Source organism: Apis laboriosa, unplaced genomic scaffold, assembly GCF_014066325.1.
Source record: "Apis laboriosa isolate Shangri-la unplaced genomic scaffold, ASM1406632v1 scaffold14_cov150, whole genome shotgun sequence".
In the NCBI taxonomy this organism is placed as follows: domain Eukaryota; kingdom Metazoa; phylum Arthropoda; class Insecta; order Hymenoptera; family Apidae; genus Apis; species Apis laboriosa.
The window spans coordinates 2073794-2097542 of record NW_025221798.1 but is presented as its reverse complement, the minus strand read 5'-3'; the positions used below and the strand labels follow the sequence as shown (position 1 = coordinate 2097542).

Genomic DNA, 23749 nt, shown 5'->3' with positions numbered 1-23749 from the left:
TACTTCCTGTTAAGTTTTCCATTTCCATTATGCATTATACATTCAAATAATAATAAGTAAGTAGATATAATTCAGGAAGAAAGGCAGGTAAAAGACATTCAATGGGAAATATTAAGGTGGTTAAAGTGGCATTAAAATGACTGAAATCTTTATTTCAAAAGAACTTCTTACAACAGTTTCATTGAACCTTATTCAATTTGATCTTCTTTGATGCTTAACAAAAAGAAGAATTATTTTCTTATATAAAATATCTGTATAAAGTGATTAAAGCTTTTTTTTAATCACTTTAATCTGTGTGATCTATTCTTTTTTCAATTTTTTTTTATATTTCTTATTTTCCAATGTATTTTTATTAATATTTATATTATATATAAATTTATTTGAAAATAAAAATCAAAGTATTTAGTATTTTTTTTATTTTTATACGTTTTTAATATTATATTTTTTTTACTATTATAATTATATAAGTTCATCACTTTATTGATTTTATATTTACTAAAATACTATATACCTAATACTTATAATAATTGTATGATTGTATAATCTTATGTACAAGTAGTATATACTTAGATTAGGTATCATCTTGTCTGACCATATACGAAACGTAACTACTTAAATTATGAATAGCAAAGATACAATAATTCGATTAATGATTACTAAACATTGAAAATATATAAATTAAATACATAATTTAATAATATATTTAATAATTTCCAGATTTATATTTATTCAATTTTGATTATATTTATTCAATTTATTCAAATGTAAAATCGATAATAATTTCTCTCTTTCCTTCTATCAATATGATATATAAAATTTTAATTTTAATTGGTACATTCACAAATATGAATGAAAACAAATAATCTCTATAAATAATTGAAACGATCTTTAATAAATATTATTGTTATAATAAAGAAAAATTAATTTATATTGCAATATACTATAATTGATTTTTCAAATTTTAAAGCTTTTTAATTATATAGATATTAATTTAAATAAAATTATAGTCGATATCTGCATTATAAATTATTAATATATCTGAAACATGATATATTTGTGATGTTTAATCTTGAAATGACAGTCTTGTGAGTCGGCCACCATAGCTACGCGATATTATTGCAGGATTTAAGAGAATAAAGGGGCTCTGAAAGTTAAAATTGAGCATTAGGAGCGTGAAGCGGATATAGCGCTAGAGACTTTTCCTTTAAAATGGACGTGTCACGCTTGAATATAGAGCAGAAATATACGTGGTCCGAACAAAACGTATATATTTTTTTACTGAAAGAGAAATTTGTTTTTTTAAACAATTTTTAATTTTTTAAAATATATAACTTTCTCAAAAGTATATTATATTTTCATTTTAGAGATTGAAATAATAGATATAGCGTAAATTGTAAATTAAATTTTAAATCATAATTTTCCTTTCTTTCCATTATTTATAATTTCTTTCGATCGAAATTCAAAAGCAAAACTTTATTTCATAATATTTCAATTTCAAACGTTTCAAAAATTCTTTCCAACTCTCTAATTTAAAATGAAACAATCCGTTTCACTTTACCTTGTACCACGTTTTATTCACCCATATTTTTAACTTAACCTAAACTAACTAACCTCCAAAACTTGCGTCAAACAACGAGACGATCCAGAGGTAACGACTCGCGAATACGCGCGGAATTTGAATAATAAAACAGTCTCTGCTATGCCCAAATGCTTGTATTAGAGGAAGCAGGGAAAAAGCAGGTTTTTGTCCACGTTGTCCGGCACCATTGTGGTGGACAAACGTTTATTTCCGGCCGAGCTTTGAAAATCAGTAAACTGTGCTTTTTATCGGGGGCATGTGAGCGCTCGAGCAGGGATCAAACGTATCGACCGCAATTCTGCGGTTCTCGTACGAGATCTCGCGTAGTGGTGGGGAGAATGGGCGCGACTATGCAGATCACGGATCTAATTACCAGATACGAGCATAGAGGTCTACGAAAATTGGTCATCCGTGAGGCGTCCAATTTATTTTGTGGCCGGATTTCACGCCGCTTCTTTGGTGGATGGATGATGATTTTATTGTTTAGAGCGTGAAAAGATAAATTGAGGTGAAGTATGAAAGGATTTTTTTGTTAATTTGTCTTGTAAACATAACCTATAAAATTTTTTTACTTGACTTTGTACAGTAGTAAATATATTTTAATCTAGTTTTCTTTTCAGCTTTGAATAGTGAACAGTATATATTTTGTTGGATACGTTTGTGATATATTCGATAGTTGATGTGATCTGTTTACAATTAATTATTAAAATTAATGGAAAGAGAAATCTTGTAAGAAGATTTTTTAATTGCTCTTTCATATTTTCTATCACGTTTGAACATGATACATTAATAATGAATGTTATATATATTTTTTTGTAAAAAATTCTTTAGAGGTAAGAATAGATATAAAAAATGATTAAAAAATAAATAAGATATCATGGAAATTAATTTGTAATCCGGTCGTTTTTATCTTTTATCAAGAATTTGCATAGAAATCATAATTTTTCGCTTATGGAATATAGAATATACACGTTTTATAATACACATGCGAAGAAGAGAAGTAGTGGCAAAAATGATGACGGGGTTTTCGTTACGACTTGTGATACACGAACTGATGATTATCGCGAAGTCCAAGTTGGATCAGATAATGTTACAGGAAGCTGTAATCTTCGCCAATCGTTTTTAGAGAAGTTAAATAATAATAAATTTATTATTATCGGTATTAATTTTTTAGATAACAATAAGAGAATTTGAGAAATTCGAGATATTATGGTCCGGTATTGAGACCGACCAACACCAATCATTAACAAGATTTGGAAGGTTACGTTGTACAGAATTTCGTGGCTAAATCTGAGAAGATCCTTTTGTCAAAGCCCATCCCGAAAGAGGATGCTCTCACTTTGTGGTCTGCAAATGGCTACGAAATTTGTGCTCCCCAAAGTACCTCTCCTGGACATATGTCCAGTTTATACAACAAAAGACTTGAATAACATTTTGTTATATATACTTTTAACGGATTTGCACATCGTTTGACAAATTTTTTTTTGTATAAAAATATTTATATAAGAATTTGGTTGGATTTTAATAAAAATATAAGAGTAACATAAAAATTGTGTATTAATCGATTTTAAATCAATAAAATGATAATAATATATTGGAAAATCTTCTCGTTACAAATTCGCAAAGAGAAAATTTTACATGGCTAAATATTGATAACGAACTAGAACATAAAAAAAAGCAAATGGAAATAAATAAATCTAAAAAAAAAAGAATACAGATTTTTGAACATTAGGACAGAAATAAAAATTACAAAAATTTTCAATTATACAATTTATAGAATTTCCTCTTTGAAAACTCGCAAACGGAAATATCAAATTTTACATACGAATAAATGGAATAAATGATGACCACTAAATACATTGAATTCGAACGAGCAGAAAATTCGAAATTAAATAAAATCGAGATATTTTTAATATCGTTTTAAAATTTTCGAAATTTTCGAGGAAATCGATGAAAATTTCAATTAACAATATCAAGTTTTAAAGAATGTCTCTTCAAAGGTAGGCTTCCTCGAATCTTGAATCGTTAAAAAGAAACTTTGGTGAGGAGCAGAAAGTTTATCGGGTGGATTCGAAACGGTTGTGCGTGGATAACAGGCTTGGAGGCAGGAAGTCGATAAACGAGCGACATCTAGCGCGTTGCTACGCTCGATATTTTCTCTTCCAGCCAGAAAAATGTCGGACCCGATACGAGGGATCGTTTCTCCGTGAGATCGTACGATGATTCCTTCCGACACCCGAGGAAATATCCCTTCTTTCTTTCTCTCTAATATCACTCGAAACGATGAATTTTGTATCGAGTTGGATAGAAAGGTAATATCGTAGAACTTGATTATTAAACTGTTTCACATTTTTTTCTATAAGGAGAATGAAAAGAAAAATGTTTTATTAAACAATATGTATAATAATCAAGTTGGATAGAAATTTAATATTATAGAACTTGATTATTAAACTGTTCCTATAAGGAAAATGAGAAGAAAAATGTTTTATTAAACAATATATATAATAATCAAGTTGGATAGAAATTTAATGTTATAGAGCTTGATTACTAAACTGTTTCACATTTTTCCTATAAGGACAATGAGAAGAAAAATGTTTTATTAGACAATATGTATAATCAAGTTGGATAGAAATTTGATGTTATAGAGCTTGATTATTAAACTGTTCCTATAAGGACAATGAGAAGAAAAATGTTTTATTAGACAATATGTATAATAATCAAGTTGGATAGAAATTTAATGTTATAGAACTTGATTATTAAACTGTTTCACATTTTTCTTATAAGGAGAATGAGAAGAAAAATTTTTTTTGTTTTATTAGACAATATCTATAATCAAGTTGGATAGAAATTTAATGTTATAGAGCTTGATTATTAAACTGTTTCACATTTTTCCTATAAACACAATGAGAAGAAAAATGTTTTATTAGACAATATGTATAATCAAGTTGGATAGAAATTTAATGTTATAGAGCTTGATTATTAAACTGTTTCACATTTTTCCTATAAAGACAATGAGAAGAAAAATGTTTTATTAGACAATATGTATAATCAAGTTGGATAGAAATTTGATGTTATAAAGCTTGATTATTAAACTGTTTCACATTTTCCTATAAGAACAATGAGAAGAAAAATGTTTTATTAAATAATATGTATAATAATCAAGTTGGATAGAAACTTAATGTTATAGAGTTTGATTATTAAACTGTTCCTATAAGGAAAATGAGAAGAAAAATGTTTTATTAGACAATATGTATAATAATCAAGTTGGATAGAAATTTAATATTATAGAGCTTGATTATTAAACTGTTTCACATTTTTCTATAAGGATAATGAGAAGAAAAATGTTTTATTAGATAATATGTATAATAATCAAGTTGGATAGAAATTTGATGTTATAAAGCTTGATTATTAAACTGTTTCACATTTTGCTATAAGAAGAATGAAAAGAAAAATGTTTTATTAGACAATATATATATTATACATATAATATACAAAAATATGTATTTGAGATACATATTTACAAGTTCTAAAAATTGTTAATACAAACTTTGTTGCATGAAGTGTACTTATATACTTTATTTAGCTTCACTACAATGAAAAATAATGGATATAAGTGTAGACAAATTATAAAGTCATCATAGAAGATTTTATATCTCGTTCATAATTTTTACAACCATTTGAAATTTCCAATTTCGTATCCATTCAAGTTTCCATTGAAACAGTGTTAATAACGAGTGTACCCACCAAACCAAGCCAAACCGAATCAGTGATGTTATTACGATTATTAAACCGCGATTATTGGAATGCAAATTGTAGCTGCGAACCCGAATCGACACATCTTGTTTGCCGTACCAAGTTCCAGCTTTAATCGAGCTAATTCGCAATGGCAAACGTATTTCACCGCGGTAATAATAATAATAATAATAATAATTCGGGATTAACGCAAGAATCGGCAAATATTTGACTTCCTCGTGGCTTCGCCAGAGAAATTACTACTTAAACATGAATTCCAATGATAAGAGCTTACTAATATAATTAGAAGTTGAAACAAATATTCTTAAGTGATGTTTAACCAGATTCGCTGGTTTCAAGAGATTGGATTGTGATAAATGATTTATTTATTTATTAATTTATTAATCGACTCAAAGATTTACAGATTTTTTTTTATGATGATTTATTAACACGTATCTTATCTTTTACATATTCTTCAATATACTATATGTATTTCTTTTCGAGTTAAATAATTTTTTGAATCAAATTATATATTAATTATATTTTGTTAAATTTATTATAAATTTAATATAAAGTTAATATAAATGTATTAACATTCTTCCTTTAAATTTTGTAATTTAAGTAATTGGAAAATTTTTCTAATTTATTTATTCCTTCATTCCTTCAAATATTGAACTGAACTTAATCAAAATTTGCCTAATTCGTTCCTTTTTAATATCGCATCTAATAAAATTTATTAATCCCAGGAATATTTTCAGGAAACGTGCAGTTTCGTCCAATTCAAACAGCAAAACACCATAATTCAAACAGCAAAGCTCGGATGTATTGCACGCATAGGTGAATAAATCGTGTTCAAGTTATGTGGAATAATATGCACGATTGTTGAGCTTTTTGGCTGCAAATGTTTATTGCACAGCCTTTAAACTCGACCCGTTGATCCTCAATTAAACTAACTTGCCAACTTCTCTTTATTCATATTATATTGCCGTATTACCAGTGACCTCTCTCTCTCCCTTAACGCCATTTCGTGTTCTTTAATATTATAAGAGCGGATTGAACATGGAGGAACACGTGAAACGTGTTATAATTTTAATTTTGAATTTGTAAAGAGGTTGAATGGATCTGTGTTATAATACCAGGCTTTGAAAAGCGAAGATTGGATGGATCATTTAAATAAAAATTATAATAGAAGAGCTATTGATGTGTAAATGAATAATTTAGAGATATTACATTACTCAATTCTTAAATATTGAAAAATTATGATGTGAATAATAACAATTCAAAATATTTCAATTTTCTGAAGTTTAGAATATTATTTAATAGAAAATAATAGAAAAGCTATTGATTCATTGATGTATAAATGGATAATTAAGCAGAGATGTTACATCAGATGTCTATTGTTGAAAAATTATGATGTGAATAATAAGAATCCAAAATATTCCAATTTTCTGAAGTTTAGAATATTATTTAATAGAGAAGCTATTGATTCATTGATGTATAAATGGATAATTAAGCAGAGACGTTACATCAGATGCCTATTGTTGAAAAATTATGATGTGGATAAAAAGAATTCAAAGTATTCCAATTTTCTGAAGCTTAGAGTATTATTTAATAGAGGAGCAATTGATGTGTAAATGGATAATTAAGCAAAGATGTTACATCAGATGTCAATTCTTGAAAGATTATGATATGAACAAAAAGAATCCAAAATATTCCAATTTTCTAAAGTTTAAAGTATTAAGAACAAGGAATTTTAGGTAAAGTGCTATGGTATTAAACAATTATTAATTAATAGAATTAGAATTTATTACAAACAAATCATGAATTTTAGTCTCTAATGCAAATAATTAAATTTAACATTTGAATCAATTTACATGAACGTTTTTAACGTTCAAAAATATTGTATCCTTTCAAACCAATTAAATTCTCATCATTGGTAATTTGTAATTAACATCGAGTAAAGGACAATCTCGGCAAATATGCAAATTAGTAATTCAGTGGAAGGATTATGCTTGCAGGCGAACCGCGAAGAGCCATTAGGATTACGCTTATGGTTACGTTTACATCTTCCGTCCATCTGGACAGATATTCTGCTCCCATTGTTTGACCCTTTACCTCGAGGTTTCTACGTAGATTAGGTTGTAATTGTAGAATATCATTGTTATATCATGACGGTTTGTAATTCTGGTGAGAAAAATTTACACATTACAACTTATATATCATTAATCTGGTAATTTATGATTTGGAGAAGAAAAAGATATAGTATTTAAAAATTGTAATGAAAAACGTATCTTAACTTTTAAACTTTCCATATGACATATACTTTTAATTCTATTGAAAATTGTCAATATATGTCAAAATATGTCTGTGAAACTGTGTATCAATATTTTTCTCTCATTTTATAACAAAAAATTATAGAATAAATTATAGAATATCATTGTTATATCATATTGTAAAGATTTATAATTTTGGTGAGAAAAATTTACACATTGTAACTTATACATCATTAATTTGATAATTTATGATTTGGAAAAAGAAAAGGTATAGTATTTAAAAATTATAATGAAATATCTTAACTTTTAATATAAAAAATATCTTTACTTTCTATATAATGTATACTTTTAACTCTGTTAAAAGTTGTATTCCTATTAATAAATGTCAAAATTTGTGAACCTGTGTATTCTCTCATCTCACAACAAAAAACTATGCAAATTATGAAATAAAGAATGAAACAAAGGAAATGAGTATAACATATTTATAATATAATAAAAATTATATATATATATTACAAATCATAAACAAAATTATAAAATTTTCTTAACATTCTCAGATTGAAAATGACACGACGATTATTGTACACTCATTCCAACACACCTTGGAATTCTCTCAACGTTACCAAAGCAACGCGCACATTCCATCCTTAAAACTGTTACCTATGAATTCAACGCAATCCAACATTTACATCGAAATAACGCAATCTATTTTACACTGTCATCGCTTCTTCGAGCACCAACTTGTTTGTCATCGATACAATTATACAAAGATATGGATCTCTTCTGTTCTCCAATCAAGAAAGGAAAAAAAAAAAAAAAGAATCTAATCGCATTCTCGTTCCTTCGAGGTGAGTTGGTTCTCTTCGAGTTTCTAAATCATTCGCGTTTTCCGCCTCGTTGCCGCGAAACTTGGCGGAAACTCTGAGATTTGGAACAAATGCGCGCAACAAAAAGTAAAAATTTCGTAATTTCCGAGAATCTCTATGTGGCATGGATGGAAAGAGAGAAAGAGAGAGAGAGAGAATTAGAAGCTGGTGGGTAATGATGGAAAGTTTAAATATAAAAGTTGAAGGAATGGTTTTAGTAAAATTGCAGTTCACAGTTGGATAAACTTACATCAACGTGACGTGTTGCGAAGAATATAAATCTAACTCGAGATGTGAGGCAGAGATTTGTTTTTTTTTTCTTTTTGATTACTGAGATTTTACATTGTATCGAGTGTCTTGGAATAATAAAATTTACGAAATTGAAATTTATAATTGAAAAATTGTGGAAATAAAATAAAAAATTGAAGTTGCAATGCAAAGATTTGTCTCTAAAGATATTGACATATATTGATATATATACATCTTAAAAGAATAATTTATAAAAATAAAGAAATAATAATTTATAAAAAGAGATATAATTATATATTATAAATTATAAATTAAAAGAATAATTTATGAAATTAAAGTTGGAATGCAAAGAAGATTTGTCTCTACTAAAGATATTGACATGTATATACGTCTTAAAAGAATGATTTATAAAAAGAAGAATTGAAGTTGGAATGCAAAGATTTGTCTCTAAAGATATTGATATATATTGATATATATACATCTTAAAAGAATAATTTATAAAAATAAAGAAATAATAATTTATAAAAAGAGATATAATTATATATTATAAATTATAAATTAAAAGAATAATTTATGAAATTAAAGTTGGAATGCAAAGAAGATTTGTCTTTACTAAAGATATTGACATATATATACGTCTTAAAAGAATGATTTATAAAAAGAAGAATTGAAGTTGGAATGCAAAGAAGATTTGTCTTTACTAAAGATATTGAAATATATATACGTCTTAAAAGAATGATTTATAAAAAAAAGAATTGAAGTTGGAATGCAAAGAAGATTTGTCTGTCTACCAAAGATATTGGCATATATACTGGATGTCTTAAAAGAATAATTTATTAAATTGAAATTTATAATTGTGAAAATAAAAAAATTGAAATTGGGATGCAAAGATCTAACTCTACTAAAGATATTAACATATNAATACAGGAAAAGGATTGAAATTGGAGTACAAATTTTATCTTAAAAACTTGGCAATTGCACAATTGTAATCGATCGAAAACTTAAAAACTGTTAAAAATTACCAATTTTCATCGATTTATCCGTTCGTACACAACAATTGCCATAAAATAATGGACTGGCTGCTCGATATTGCCCGACTGAGAATAATCGCAGGACTCCTCTTTTGCCTGGATGGAAACTGGCTAATATGTGCACCCAGTTACCGGAATTACCGGTGGTGTTACTGGTTTCCATGGGAATGCAAGCTTCCGGTTCCCAAGGGAATTAATTATGCCTCGGCCAAAGTGTATCCTCAAAGTAAAAAGCTTTTATGGCTCGCCTGTGTGTGCCGTTCACGAAACATCTTTGCAAAGACTTTTTTTACTTTAAGCCTTATCACGAAATATTTTTTACACCAACCTTCTTTCTTGTCTCTTGGAAAAATATTATAAAAAATGGACGGATATTCCACCGTATTTATTAACTCAAATATTTGAATCTTTCTTTTTTTTTTCTTTCTTTTTTTTTAATTTACATATCATTGCAATATAAAAGTTTATTCAATTTTCATTTATTTAAAATTAAATTATAATATTTAAAATTTATTTATTTAAAATTATAAAATTATTCAATTTTATATTGCAAATTTCAATTTGCAATATAAATTTATTCAATTTTCATTTTTCTGTCACGATTTTTAGTTTCAATAAGTAGATTACGGGGATGTTTACAACAAATATACTACAATGTTGTGTGTGTATATAAATATAAAATTTTGTACAAGCATTTTTTAAAATTCGATCGAAAAAAAGAAAGAAGGCGTCGTATATTTTTTTTCTTCTCACGGTCGAGCCAGAATCGATATCGACAACCTAGATACCATTCTTTTTTCTTTTTTCTAATCGAACAATGAATTAATTCGTTCGCTCGTTTCCACGTGTTGCGAATTCTTTCGGAGAAAAAAAAAAAAAAAAAAAAAATACGAGAAAAGTATTCTCGACTCGCAATTAACGGCGGGGCTCGAGGCAAGTACATTATATGCACGTGGACGGCAATTACCGTAGGAAATTGTTAAAAAATGATTGTTAATTCCCTCGGCCATTCCGCCCGATTTATGCTCCGTGGTTCGCCACCGTTCGAGGAAACAGGTTGGTTTAACGAGTTCTTAGCTCCGCGAGTCGCGTCGTGAAAATGCATTTTCAGCGAATAAACGAGCCGCCATTTTTTTTCCTCTTTCTTTTTTTTTTTTTTTTTTTTCACTAAATAGAAATCCGTGACAAGCCCTTCTTTATCCGTTGCAGGTAGATCGAATGTATAGTATGGTGTATTCTGTCGCAAAGTGTTTGTGCAAAGTGAGATCAAAAACGAAAAAGTCGCCCATCTTTTTCTCATCACGTGCTCCCTTTTTTCAATTTTTTGTTTTCGTTTGAGTGATTAGATTGCATTCCCTAATCTAGGAAAAGAAAATACTTCTCCAATGATTAAGCAATTATTCTCCTTTCGTTTTTCAAGATGAAAATTGATAAATCTGATTGAATTTAAAATTTAGTAAATTGTCTAAATTTTAGAAGAGCTATGGTAAAAATTGGATAAAATTTTAAGAGCAGTTTAGATGTAGTTAATTAAAGAAAAATGAATTAAAGGATACGTAAAATTTCATTTCGTTAAACTTAATTCTATCTCCTCGAATCTAGGGATCCCTAGATTTTAAAAAAGGACATTAAAGCTTTCATATTTATTTGAAATATTTACATACATTTTGAGAAATAAAAGGAATTACAATTAATCGTCCAGAACTTTGAAATATCTGTCTAATCTCTTAAAAAATTTCATCACTCAAAGGATAAAGATCGATCGATTTCGTTTTATATCCAATACTTTCCCAACGAACCTCTAAATTTTCATGGTGGAAAAATAATCGGCTCATTTTTCCTTTGCCTTTCCATTACGCCGATAATATACACGGTGGACACGAACTCGAGACGTTCCAACGATCGTAAATCACGGGTATTATGCGGCGTTGTCGATTCTTCTCCTTCCTGTCTGAATCGCCATTAACGAGATATTTGATACACGCCCACGCAGCCAACAACAGGATCGTTTTCATGCCTCATTACGGAGTCGTGATACAGCCCTATACAGTTTCCATCATTTTAATCGAGATAATCGGCGTTGTTGTGTGTACGCCTCAAACATCGGAGAACGTTGTCACCTTGTTCACCTTTTAACGTTAATCGTAAAAAACGAGAATTTTTAACGATTTATTATTAAACATCTTCCTGAAATCCCTACCGATTCGAGGAAATAAAATTTTAATTAAGAATCGCAATACGCGACTCTATTATTATTTACAACTCGTCGAACCATAATTCGATGTCAACAATTTGTTAATTTTTCAATTAACGTTTCCAATCAATATTTCAAATATGGTGAAATATTCCATTCGAAAAATGGTGGAACGATCTTCGAGGGAGTTTCGTTTCGAGCGAATAAAATATATCTGCAGTAGGCGAAGGCAGTAGTCTGCGCGGATTAATTTCCACAACTTTCCGAGGAGAGACAGCCTCCTCCTTTGAGCGAGTTTAAGCAACGAGTTTCGCATACGTTCGTCGAATACCAGCGCGATTTCCCTGCAAACGGTTCTTCGACCGTTTCCCTCGTTTCTGATTTTTCTCTCGAGACTGGCCCTGCAATTTCTCTCTTTATTACTCTTCTCGAGCTCCCTCGTTTGATCATCTCTACATCGGGGGATAATAAATTTTCCTCTGTGAATTTGTTTTGCGAATTGTCGTCGAAATTAATTGTCGCGTGGAATTCAGATCGCCAATCTACTCTTTTCAAGAATTATAATATTCATAAGAATATTATTATGAGAATAAATAAGAATATTGATCATTTTGTACTGAAAAATTTTCATTGGAAAAGTTTGAAAATGAGCATAAATCCTAACAGAGTTTTTTATTTTTAATTTTATTTTGAAGAGGATGAGAACGATGAAGATAATTGTCGAGAGTTAATGAAAGTTTTGCACATTTGTAATTTCACTTATTAATTCAACAGCCTTACGTAATTTTAATTTAATTAATATTTTTTATATATTTATATATATATTTTTTAATTTTTTTAATTTAATAATCCAACGACAATTTGCAATCAGATTTCGTTCCGAATCAGTTTCCCTGAAATCCTGTTCCTGTTCCACTCATTAATCATCTAACGTATCCCTCAAAACTTGGAGCTTAGAGATCGGTGAAAAGATGAAGTTGAAAAGCATCGAGTCCGTGGTCTTTCGATGTTACTTCGAGCAGTGGTAACAATTTTGAAAGAGGAGTTAATGCGAGAAGTTCCGGCAGGGAACGCAATTATCCGCCACTGCTCGAGTGCCGTAACTCGACAGACTTTCAACGTGTTCAACGGAAATTGTATTTTCTTCTTCTTCTTTCTCGTTCAACCGTGCCACTTTGTCCAATGGGAGGGAGGAGGGGGGGGTCTCTTGCCTCGAGAGATCGAATCGATAACCGATAATTCTTAGTGAAACTTTGCAGGGAACATCGTATGTACGACTTGTTTCATCTTATGTTTTAACAAATTTCGCGTAGAATTAAAACTAAATAGAAATTTAAGGCTTTACTTTGTGCGAAGAAAAAGATAGGTTTCAAATTCATTTTATAATTCAAATTATTTTGTAATGGATACAGAAGATAGGTTAGAACAGGTTAGATGATTTCTGATTTAAATTAGGATTAAATTTGGGTTGAATTTTTATCTTTAAGCCTTTCTTTGTGAAGCTTTTGGATAGAATAGGACTGTGTGCTACTTTAGGAAAGAGAATTACATCTAACTTTGTATATAATTCAAGAGAAAATTCCTTGCTTTAACTAAAAGATGATAATGGAACCTGAATATATGTAATTTGACTATCAGTGAGAAGTATATTTTACTATCTGCTGATATAGATTCATCCTTGAACAAATGTGGCTTTGAATCATAAAGTAATAAGATTTAGGTTAAGTCTCTTAGGTTAGAGAAAGTGAATGCTTAGATAATTTCTGATTTAAATTAGGGTTAGATTTGACCTTTCTTTGTGAATCTTTTGGATATTACAGGACTGTGTACTACTTCAGGAAAGAGAATTACATCTAACTTTGTGTATAATTCAAGAGCAAATTCCTTGTTTTAACTAAAAGATGATAGTGGAACCTGAATATATGTAATTTGACTATCAGTGAGAAGTATATTTTACTATCTGCTGATATAGATTCATCCTTGAACAAATGTGATTTTGAATCATATAATAATAAGATTTAGGTTAAGTCTTTTAGGTTAGAGAAAGTGAATGCTTAGATAATTTCTGATTTAAATTAAGGTTAGATTTGGGTTGAATTTTTACCTTCAAGCCTTTCTTTGTGAATCTTTTGAATAGTACAGGACTGTGTGCTACTTCAGGAAAGAAAATTACATCTAACTTTGTGTATAATTCAAGAGTAAAATTTTTTGCTTTAACTAAAAGATGATAGTGCAATCAAAATATATGTAATTTGACTATCAGTGAGAAGTATACTTTACCATCTATATCTACTGATATAGATTCATCCTTGAACAAATGTGGCTTTGAATCATATAATAATCTTAAGATTTAGGTTAAGTCTGCAGGTTAGAGAAAGTGAGTGTTAAAAATAGATGTCAGAAACAGAGATAATAAATACAGAGGTGTAAGAAATTAAACATGAGAGAAAATATTATGGAGAATAGTCTTATCTAAATGTCTTAATGTAAATTTGAATTTAATGGATTGTTTTATAGAGAAAGGAGAAAAATTAAACAAAGGTAAATATCATGGAAAGGCAACAAGGATCTCTTTCGTGTTCAACGAGTGCCCGGTTGAAGAGTGCTACGTTAAGGAAAGTTTTAAAAGCACGCCTTTAATTCCATTCAATGCTATCGCTCGCCGTGGAATGAACATTGAAAACACAGCCACTGTGAAACTAATGAAATTGATTTGCACCGTTCCTTCCCGAGAATCGACTTGGTAAAGAGTTCAAGCTCTCGAAGACACTGTTTCTTTTAATCTTATTTATTGTACTTGAAACAGAACTGCCACTTACCACGGATCAAAAAAAAAAAAAAAATTGAACCAAGAAGAAGATGTACGTATATATTTAATAATATTAACGAAACATGCAATATAAATGTCAATAAATAAACAGTTTGTTACATAATTGATAAAACGAACATTTTAAATTTTATTTTAATTATTTTTATCGAGAATAATTTTTTTTTTCAGAATAAAAAAATTCGATTCTGAAAGCATCGAACAGTTTATTCATTACGTAATGAGATTACTGCGAAGAGAGATATTGTATCACGAGCTACGTAGTTTCTCCTCGCTTATATCGAAGATCTTCGCGGAAACGGAAGTTCGACAAAGCATTGCCCTACTCTCCGCCTCTTCGAGACTACGCATTTTAATGAAGATTATTAAAATGAGATGGAGCTTAAGAAGTTCCGAAACAATATCTTAACGCGACTTGAGTTACGCGGCGAAGATCAGTGTGGAAGAGAATCTTTTTTAAAACGAATTTTATCAAGTAAACGAAACGAAGATTTAAAACGGTAACAACGGATGGAAAATTCATCTTTTCGTTTCGAAATTTAAGTAAAATTTAAAGTAATCCAATTTTTAAGGACAAGGAAAGAATTAAAAGATTTAACCTAATTTAAATTGGGATATTCATTCTCTCGAACTCGATTTTTCACTTGGTTTTGAAAAAATTCTGAAATTACTCATCGAGATATTTAACGTAGAATAAAACAAATTATTGTTGAATTAAAGTTGAACAAAACTTTTTTCCAACAATCTAACCTCAATTCAACTCGGGATATTTATTCCAAAACTCTTTTTCTTATCGTTTTTTTGGCTTTGAAAAAACTTTGAAAATACTGATCGAGCCCTTTAATTTGGAATACAAATCGTTAAACGAGAGTTTAATAAACTTTTTCGATAAAAATAAAACCTCGTTTCCAAGTTATTTGACGATAAAAATTTCCCTTTGATCTTCAGTCATCTACGACAAGAGTTAACGATAAAATAAGCAGAACCAAAAAATTAAAAAAAAAAGGTAATTTCAAATTTTTTTATCACCTTCGATCATAGTTCAATGAACTTTTCACGAAAATCGCTTTTTTTTTTCTATCTCGAAATTTTGTATCGACAATAGGAAATCTTTGCCGAGGAAAAATTCCTTTGCACAACAATATCTGTTTTGGGCGACAGGTTTTGTAAGAAAGAAAGAAAAAAAAAATTGGAAAGAAGAGAAAATAGAAAAAAAAAAAAAAGTAGAAACAGGCGAAGCTTAATTAAATTTCACGAATCGTTTTCATGTTACGGCTCGATTCATCAACTTCGCGCAACCAAAACCTCTCTGGCTTTTATGGAAATTTGCCGAAAACCCTCGTGTTGAACAACTAAATTTGCAACAAATGAAATTTCGAGGATTACAAGCCGCTGAAACGTGAGAAAAATATTAATCCGAATGTGAACATGTTTCGCGATAATGCACTCATTTGTCAACAAGCGAATAACAAGAGTGTTGTGTGGTTGTGGTGTGGTTTTCGTACAAGGTATGGAAATTTAGAACTAGAATTATCAGCTCGCGAAAAATGTAATTATTATCGATTCATTTGATGATAGATTTATTTTCTTGTATTACTTTTTGTTTCTCTTTCCAGAAGAAAAGAATGAAAAGGGAAGAGGATAAAAATTTCAAGTGAACGAAAATAGAGGAAAATTCCAATTTCAAGGAATGGAAGGCTAGACAAGTTTTCTTTCATACATCCATCCAACGATTCTCAATTCAATGTTTCTCGAGCAGAGAAAGAAAAATAAAAGTTCCGGCTATTAAAAAAGTAAAGTAAAAATTCAAAAACTCGAATTTAACGGAATAGAACGTTAAACGATTGATCAACGTTGCGATATGTAAATTTCCCGTCACTTGTTCGATTCGCAATTCCAAGGTTTCGGTTCAAGGGTGCATCGTGTATGCAAATGCGTGACGAGAGAGAGAAAAATGAAAACGAATGATCAGCGACTCCGCATCGAAGAGAACAATCTCCGAGTTGGCAAGGTCTAAGTTGGCAATTGCATCGGCTATGTGTCAATTATTCCAAACCAGATAAAACAAACGATGCCATTAAAAACTGTTCACGTCAAATTCAAACTGTCAAAAAATGAACAAATTTAAGTATGAAATTTTATCATAGTTGCGATAAAAGAAAATATTGTAAACTCGTTCTAGATCAAATTCATTGTCCAAAGAAATTATAAAGTAAATTTACTTAAAGCCAATTTTAAGTTAGGTAGTATAACTTGAGTTTCATAGTTTAGGTTTTAGGTTAGGTAGTAATAATAGGTTAGGTAGTAACTTTCATTTATATTTATGCAATTAAATACTATAATATGTAAATGTAAGATTATTGTATTTAATAAGAAATTAGGTTATAAAGTAAATTTACTTAAAGCCAATTTTAGGTTAGGTAGTATAACTTGAGTTTCATAGTTTAGGTTTTAGGTTAGGTAGTATAACTTTTATTTATATTTATGGAATTAAATACTATAATATGTAAATGTAAGAATATTGTATTTTAAATTGGTTAGTTAGCCAATATTCTCGACATTTCTTGTATCTAATTGATTATTTATTGCCCGTGTGCGATCGTGTGATGGTATTCGTGCATAACTTTTGCATTACCAGGATCGTATCATCCAGTCCTTGGACCAATTTTTGTCCAAGAAATTCCATTATTCCGCGGTTATATATCGTATCATTGAAAAAGAGAAGAGAATTCTGAGAATGCCAAAGTTCATTTTTTTATCCACTTCCGGCTAACAATCTCGGCATACCTTTATCGATCATGCGTCACAAGGTTTAATACAATGGAAGAATTAAAATCTCGTCAAGCTTAAAGATACGCCTGAGAATAAATCGAAGAAAAAATTTTTCTCTTAAACTTCCATTCCCTTTCTTCCTTTTTTTCTCTTCTTTCTACTTTGTAAAAGGCGACCGTTTTTCCTCTCTTTTCTCATTTCTCCCTTTTCCATCTTCATTCGTACTTGGCGAATATTGTTCTTTTCTTCCCTCGAGACGTCAATTTCGGATCAACTTCTTCATATGTACAGTATCAATAATTTCTTTGGGTTTTCGTACACTTGATACACTTGATAAAAATATTATCGACGTGAAAGCTAAAGTTCGTGAAAAAATATTACAATTTTTATACGCATCGGAAACAAATGGGGAAATGTATATTCACGATCTTAACTGTTTGTGTCATAAGTTTGCATCATCATTCGCGATAATCGAGACATTGTTACGTGACATTTATAAATCGCGATATCGCTGAAACGTTATCTAATACCTTGTGCATCCATTCGTTATACTATTTTCACATCTACGTATCGGTAATATTGACAACTCGTATAAGCTGAGAATTCTAAGGGATGATTCTTAGAAGCAAAAGTAAAATGGATATCGAAATAATTTTATCGTCTGAATAATTTTGGAAATAAAACTTTTTTGGAAATAATTTTCTCTGTCAAAGTAAAATTTAATCGTCCAGCAATCATAATCGATCTCGGTGGATTAAAATGGAGGATTGTTATCATCGTGAGATTTACAAAATTTCCGATTTCTTTTGCTTCGACACGAGAGAAAATATAATTTTTCCTTGATTAATCGGCATATATCGACAACTGTGTTAATTAAAGTGCATTGTGTTTATTAAGTTGAAAGATCGATAGAACCTTATAAATAATTCATACGATTCGGATACACGTGTGTGAGAGTGTAAGTGGCATATAATCGTGAACATGTCTATTCAGCTTTTCGAACGGGGATAACAACGGCTCTTCAGATTACCAGAAATGGCGTATCTTGTACGTGGTTGCTTGACTCGGGATGACATTTAAGAATAAACGAAGGCGTGAATGGGAATTGGGAATTTTTAAGTCGAAGGTTGAATCATTATTTGTTTACTCGTATTTATTTAAACGAATAATTATTCAGAAAATAAAATAAATATGAATCCCCTGTTGGAGGATAAACAGGTTTGCACAAGTAAATTCACGTTTAATTCTTTTCTCGCGAGGTTATGATTTTTCATTTCATTTTTTAAAATTCGTAATCGAGAGAATTTTGAACGAAAACGCAATTTTTTTTGCAACAAACAAATTTTATTCTCATCATAGAGATACAATTTTTCAATTTCAATATCGCATACACGTATTTTCGATACGTGTATAATACGAATAATTATCCAATAATTATAATAATTTCGTAATATATATCATGATTCATCTTCAAGTTTCCAGTGTGAAAATATTTTTTATAAACTTATTATATTTTAATTGTTTCCAATCATACGTATTTTTCAATCAAAATTTCTAATTTGTTTAAACGTTTGAATGATACGTTTGCAGATATCGTAATAACATGGATGATCAATTTTCGCCACGTGTTAACGTGCTCATCTTTCTCTATAATTCAACCGTGTCGTGTCGAGACACGTGGGGAATTCCCGTGAAAAAAACACGTTTATATTTATCAGATTGAGAATCTCATTAAATAATACGCTAAATTCATACGATGACTTTAATATTCAGTGATTTTTATGTCAGAGTGATTATCGATATTACTAATTATTCAATTAGTATGGAAAAAAATTAAATAATAACTAAAATTATTGTTGCAAGTTATATTAGATAATTTTAAAAGGATAATTGTACTTTTTTCTTCTTCATTGTTGTATCCTCAGAACGAAGTTATAAGGAAATTGTAAATTAATGATTTTTCTAAAGATATAAAAACTAATGATTATTAATGAGACACTTCTTGCATATATAATATTACAAATGCATTATCATTTCAAATAAATTAGAATTTTCGAATCTACAAAAAATCATGCATTTATATATAATAATAAGAAAACAGTCTATATTATCGATACCATTAAATCAACAAATTCAAACAAAATTTATCTCATTTTTGTTTTCGGATAATTTTGTTTTTAATAAAAAAAAAAAAAAAAAAAAAAAAAAANAAAAAAAAAAAAAAAAAAAAAAACAGGAACGAGAAAATATAGCAAATGTATGGTATATGGACATCATTGACGTTTCGTTCGATTATAAGATTATCAATTTTTCGTATTCATGATTCGACCAACGGATTAATCCGATTGCAGAGAATTGTCGCGTTCGACCGTGTTTCAAACCGGGAGCTGTGAATGAATTATTAATAACGGAGAATCTCTGTGATCGTGGAGCAACGCGTGTTCGATCACTTATTTGAATCATCGTCAACGTGACAACTATCACCTGATCGAGGATAATTATACCGATATCGTTTGAAAATAATTGCTCACGTCGATCCGAGTCGATCGAGGAATTTCTTTGAATCCAGTAACATTTCCGAGTCGATAAGTCGGAATCTTCGCGATTATGTATATGTGGATACTGTTATTTTCATCATTTTTTTTAATTACAAAAAATTTCAAGTACTTTAATATATTTTCCAATCTTTCATTTCATAATGAAAAATTTGCATGAAAATCGTTATTGTAAAAGTAGAATTGTTGTAGCGTATATATATTAAAATAGATAGGACTAAGAATAAAATGTTAAGTAAATTTAAAAATAGTTTTCCTCTTAAGTTAAATAAAATAAATCGATGTTCGTATGAAATGGATTTTTGGGATTGTTGCAAAAATGTGAATTGAAAAGATTGCTTTAGAAAATATTCTTTGCTAGGATTCAGTAAAGAACATTAGATTATCTAGAGGACACTAGATTGCAATTCACTAGAATCTAGGGACATTAAAAAAAATATTCCAAATATATCAATATCTCTAAAGTTATTTATCTGGATTAATAGACGTTAATAGTAACTTCCACTAATATAATTTAAGAAATTTATTCTTACTCTGATATATATACCTTATTTTTCGAAAATGTTTGGATGTTCTTTGTTCTCGTTGCAACCTTTGTTTGCAATTTCATGGAAAAAACCAGAATGGAAGGAAGTTTTTGAGATCGTTTAAACGAATCGATTGTACGATTGGAGATTACCATACGATGTAATGAGTATAAACAAAGCTGGATTTGTGAAAGAACAGCTCGTAAAGTATGGAAACCGGAAAAAGTGTATAAAGTGTATATATGTACAGATGTATACACGCATAATTGCAGAGAGAAACAGCTATTCGAGTCGAGTGTTTGATTAACGAGCTTGCATCGCGCATGCGCGCGTACCGCGTGCATTTAACTCAGTTATGTAAATTATCGGAGAAGCATTCGGTCGTATCGGTAACGTGGAAAGGAAACGAATTTGTTTTATCGATCGAGTTGAAAATGAAAATGCGAAAAATGAGATGAATTTGTTTGCAAGATATTACTAGACGAAATTCTTCTTTTCCATCTTGCTCTCGTTTTGGAATAAGTAAGCAGATTGGATTATCCTAATTTAATTGTAATTTGATTGATTTTATAAATTTTTTATAGAAATTGTATTATTATTCGTCTCAGTGTTTGTGATAAAATTGTGATACTTTTTTTTAAATATTTATGGGGAATTTACGAGGAAAATAATATTTTATTTATGAAATTTCACGAAACATTTTGTCCTCCACTAATTGTTCGGATTAAGCAACTTTTTTTTTACTGGTTTTATCGGAATTTATAATATGTTTTAATACGAAACTATAAGAAGAAAGTATAAGAATAAAATTTAATAGCATGTTTTATCTTCCATTTAGGATAAGTGGTAGATTATCTTATTAAGTAGATTGAACTTTTTAAAAGTTTTAAAATTACACAAGATTACAATTTGATCAATAAGATATAAAAAGAATATCTGTATACCTTTTGTAAAGTACATCTCGACTCAATTAACATGAAAGTGTTAATTGAGCAATTATTACGAAGGTCCATCTTATTGTTAATTAAAAAACAATTATCACTGTTAAATCAAATTTTTTTGTTTATTGATTTTAACCTCTTTAACTCTTTATGTTTTTGCCATTTTCTTTTAATTTTACAAACATTCTTCATGCAATTCAACACTGTATTTTTTAATAAATGATAAATCGATTAAACTAAGTTTCAATAGAGTGAAGAGAATTCTACATTTGCTAAATCAACGTACAATTTCAACTGTTTCACGAAATTCACAAATTCTTTTTCACTTTTAAAAATATTCTAAGGATTTCGTAGTAACTGGTCAATGTCACGTAGCAGATCATTGAACTTATTTCTTATCAACTGCTATATAATGCTGAAAAAATGCATTCGTCGAGAACGAGATATTTTATCTAAAATATTAGCATACTAAAAACTGACTTTAAACATTTTTTAATTTTTTATATATGTTTATCCTTTCTTCATCATACTTACATTACACACAAAATTTACATTCCATTCCATTGTATTTCTATGCATTACAAGAAAGAATTGTAAAATTTAAAAAAAAAAATTAAATTAGAAAATTACGTTTCACAAATAAATTTTCACCTATGTTAGAAAAAAACCTATATTGTAGACCAAAAAAAAAAAAAAAAATTCCAAAAATTGTGATAATAAATAAATACTGGTGATAAATAAGTATCGATAAAAAATACAAAGAAGAGATTGCATCGATACAATATCCTAAATATCGATATTTAAAAAAATAAAAAAAACAGATATATAAACGGAAGGTAATTTCACTCGAAACTCGAGGAGCTCGATACTCGTAGCGACGAAATTTCGTGGTAAAATTTGCTTTCTCCGTGTCGTAGTTGGTAGCTGCAGTGAGATAACTGGCACCGAGATTTGTTAAACAAACTTTCCCACGCAAGATGACGCATGATGGGAGGAAACAGACGAGCAGCAACGAACTCTTTCATGTCGGAAAGGAGATAACCGCTGCAACGTGCAAATGTCTGCGCTGGAAGGATCTAGATATACCGGGGAATCGGTGCCGCCATTCATAAAACGAGACGGAAGAATCCTTGGAAAGAAATTAAAAAAAAAAATAAATAAAACTAATCTCGATTATAATTCATTCCTATAGAATGTATATATTTCAAATAATTTCGATAATCTCGAGATAGATCGTTTTCGAATTTTGGCTCGAATTTTGGGACGAAAATTGGGATTAAAAAATTAAGAAAGATAGGAAGATATTTTATTATAGTAATATAAATGCAAATATTATTTCATACGCAATTTAATAGAATATTCTATTTACTTTCCCGTTCGAATTTCACAGAGGACGCGCGTGAATAAGCGATTTCCCATTTTCCATTTTATCTGAAAATAATTTTCTATTTTTACAATTCTTAAAATTCTGCTATTCGACGCGATCAAACAGATTTGAATGCAGATTTCCTTCCTTCGATCACGGACGGATGAAATTCGATGGCACCCATAGATTTCTCGGTCAATATGTTTATGCGCCTCGTTGAACGCAAGTTTGCTTTTCACTCACGTTGCGCCGCCATTCACGGCGAATATCGTGAAACATAAACAACGGGTATAAGCAAGCGATATATACCCGATCTTTTTTCTCGTGTTATTTTTAGCGAGATCGTTTCAAGTTTATCTCTCTTTGGCCGAGCTCTTTGCCTCTTGGTCGTTTAATTGTACATTCGCTTGGTGTGCGGAGCTTCGAAAACTCGAGTGGCCTTCGTTAAAGCTGACATAATTAAACATATACATTGTGCTTAATGTTGCGAAAGTTGCTCGGTTTTGCTTTCTTCGAATTAATATTATCCTTCCGAAGTGTCATTACACGTAAACCGTCGAATTGTTGACAAATGTTGAATGGGATTGAAAAGGGATAATTTCAATATAATTTGAAATTTCGTTGATTTCTTGGATGATGTTTAACCGTATCACAAAGTTTTATATCATATTAATATATCCGTGATTTATTAAAAATGATTTAAATTACGAATTAATTTTCGATAGATAACTTCACTTATTAGAATTCAAAATTCCCGCTTTTTACCGACCCGTCCAACATATATCACAGAATTTTACTTAATACACTTTATGCTGTAATATTTTAAAGAGTCATCGA

At 29.5% G+C, this 23749-nt stretch overlaps 1 protein-coding gene and 1 long non-coding RNA gene across 4 annotated transcripts in view; one reads left to right on the top strand and one right to left on the bottom strand.

Moving 5' to 3' along the window:
* LOC122710694 overlaps positions 1 to 23749 on the bottom strand; it is a 122283-nt gene that overhangs the window by 10259 nt on the left and 88275 nt on the right. The gene's annotated exons all lie outside the window — the stretch shown is intronic.
* Positions 1959 to 3097, top strand: LOC122710695. Its single transcript, XR_006345982.1, has 3 exons — positions 1959 to 2087; positions 2200 to 2412; positions 2501 to 3097. It is a non-coding gene; the product is annotated as an uncharacterized LOC122710695 (long non-coding RNA).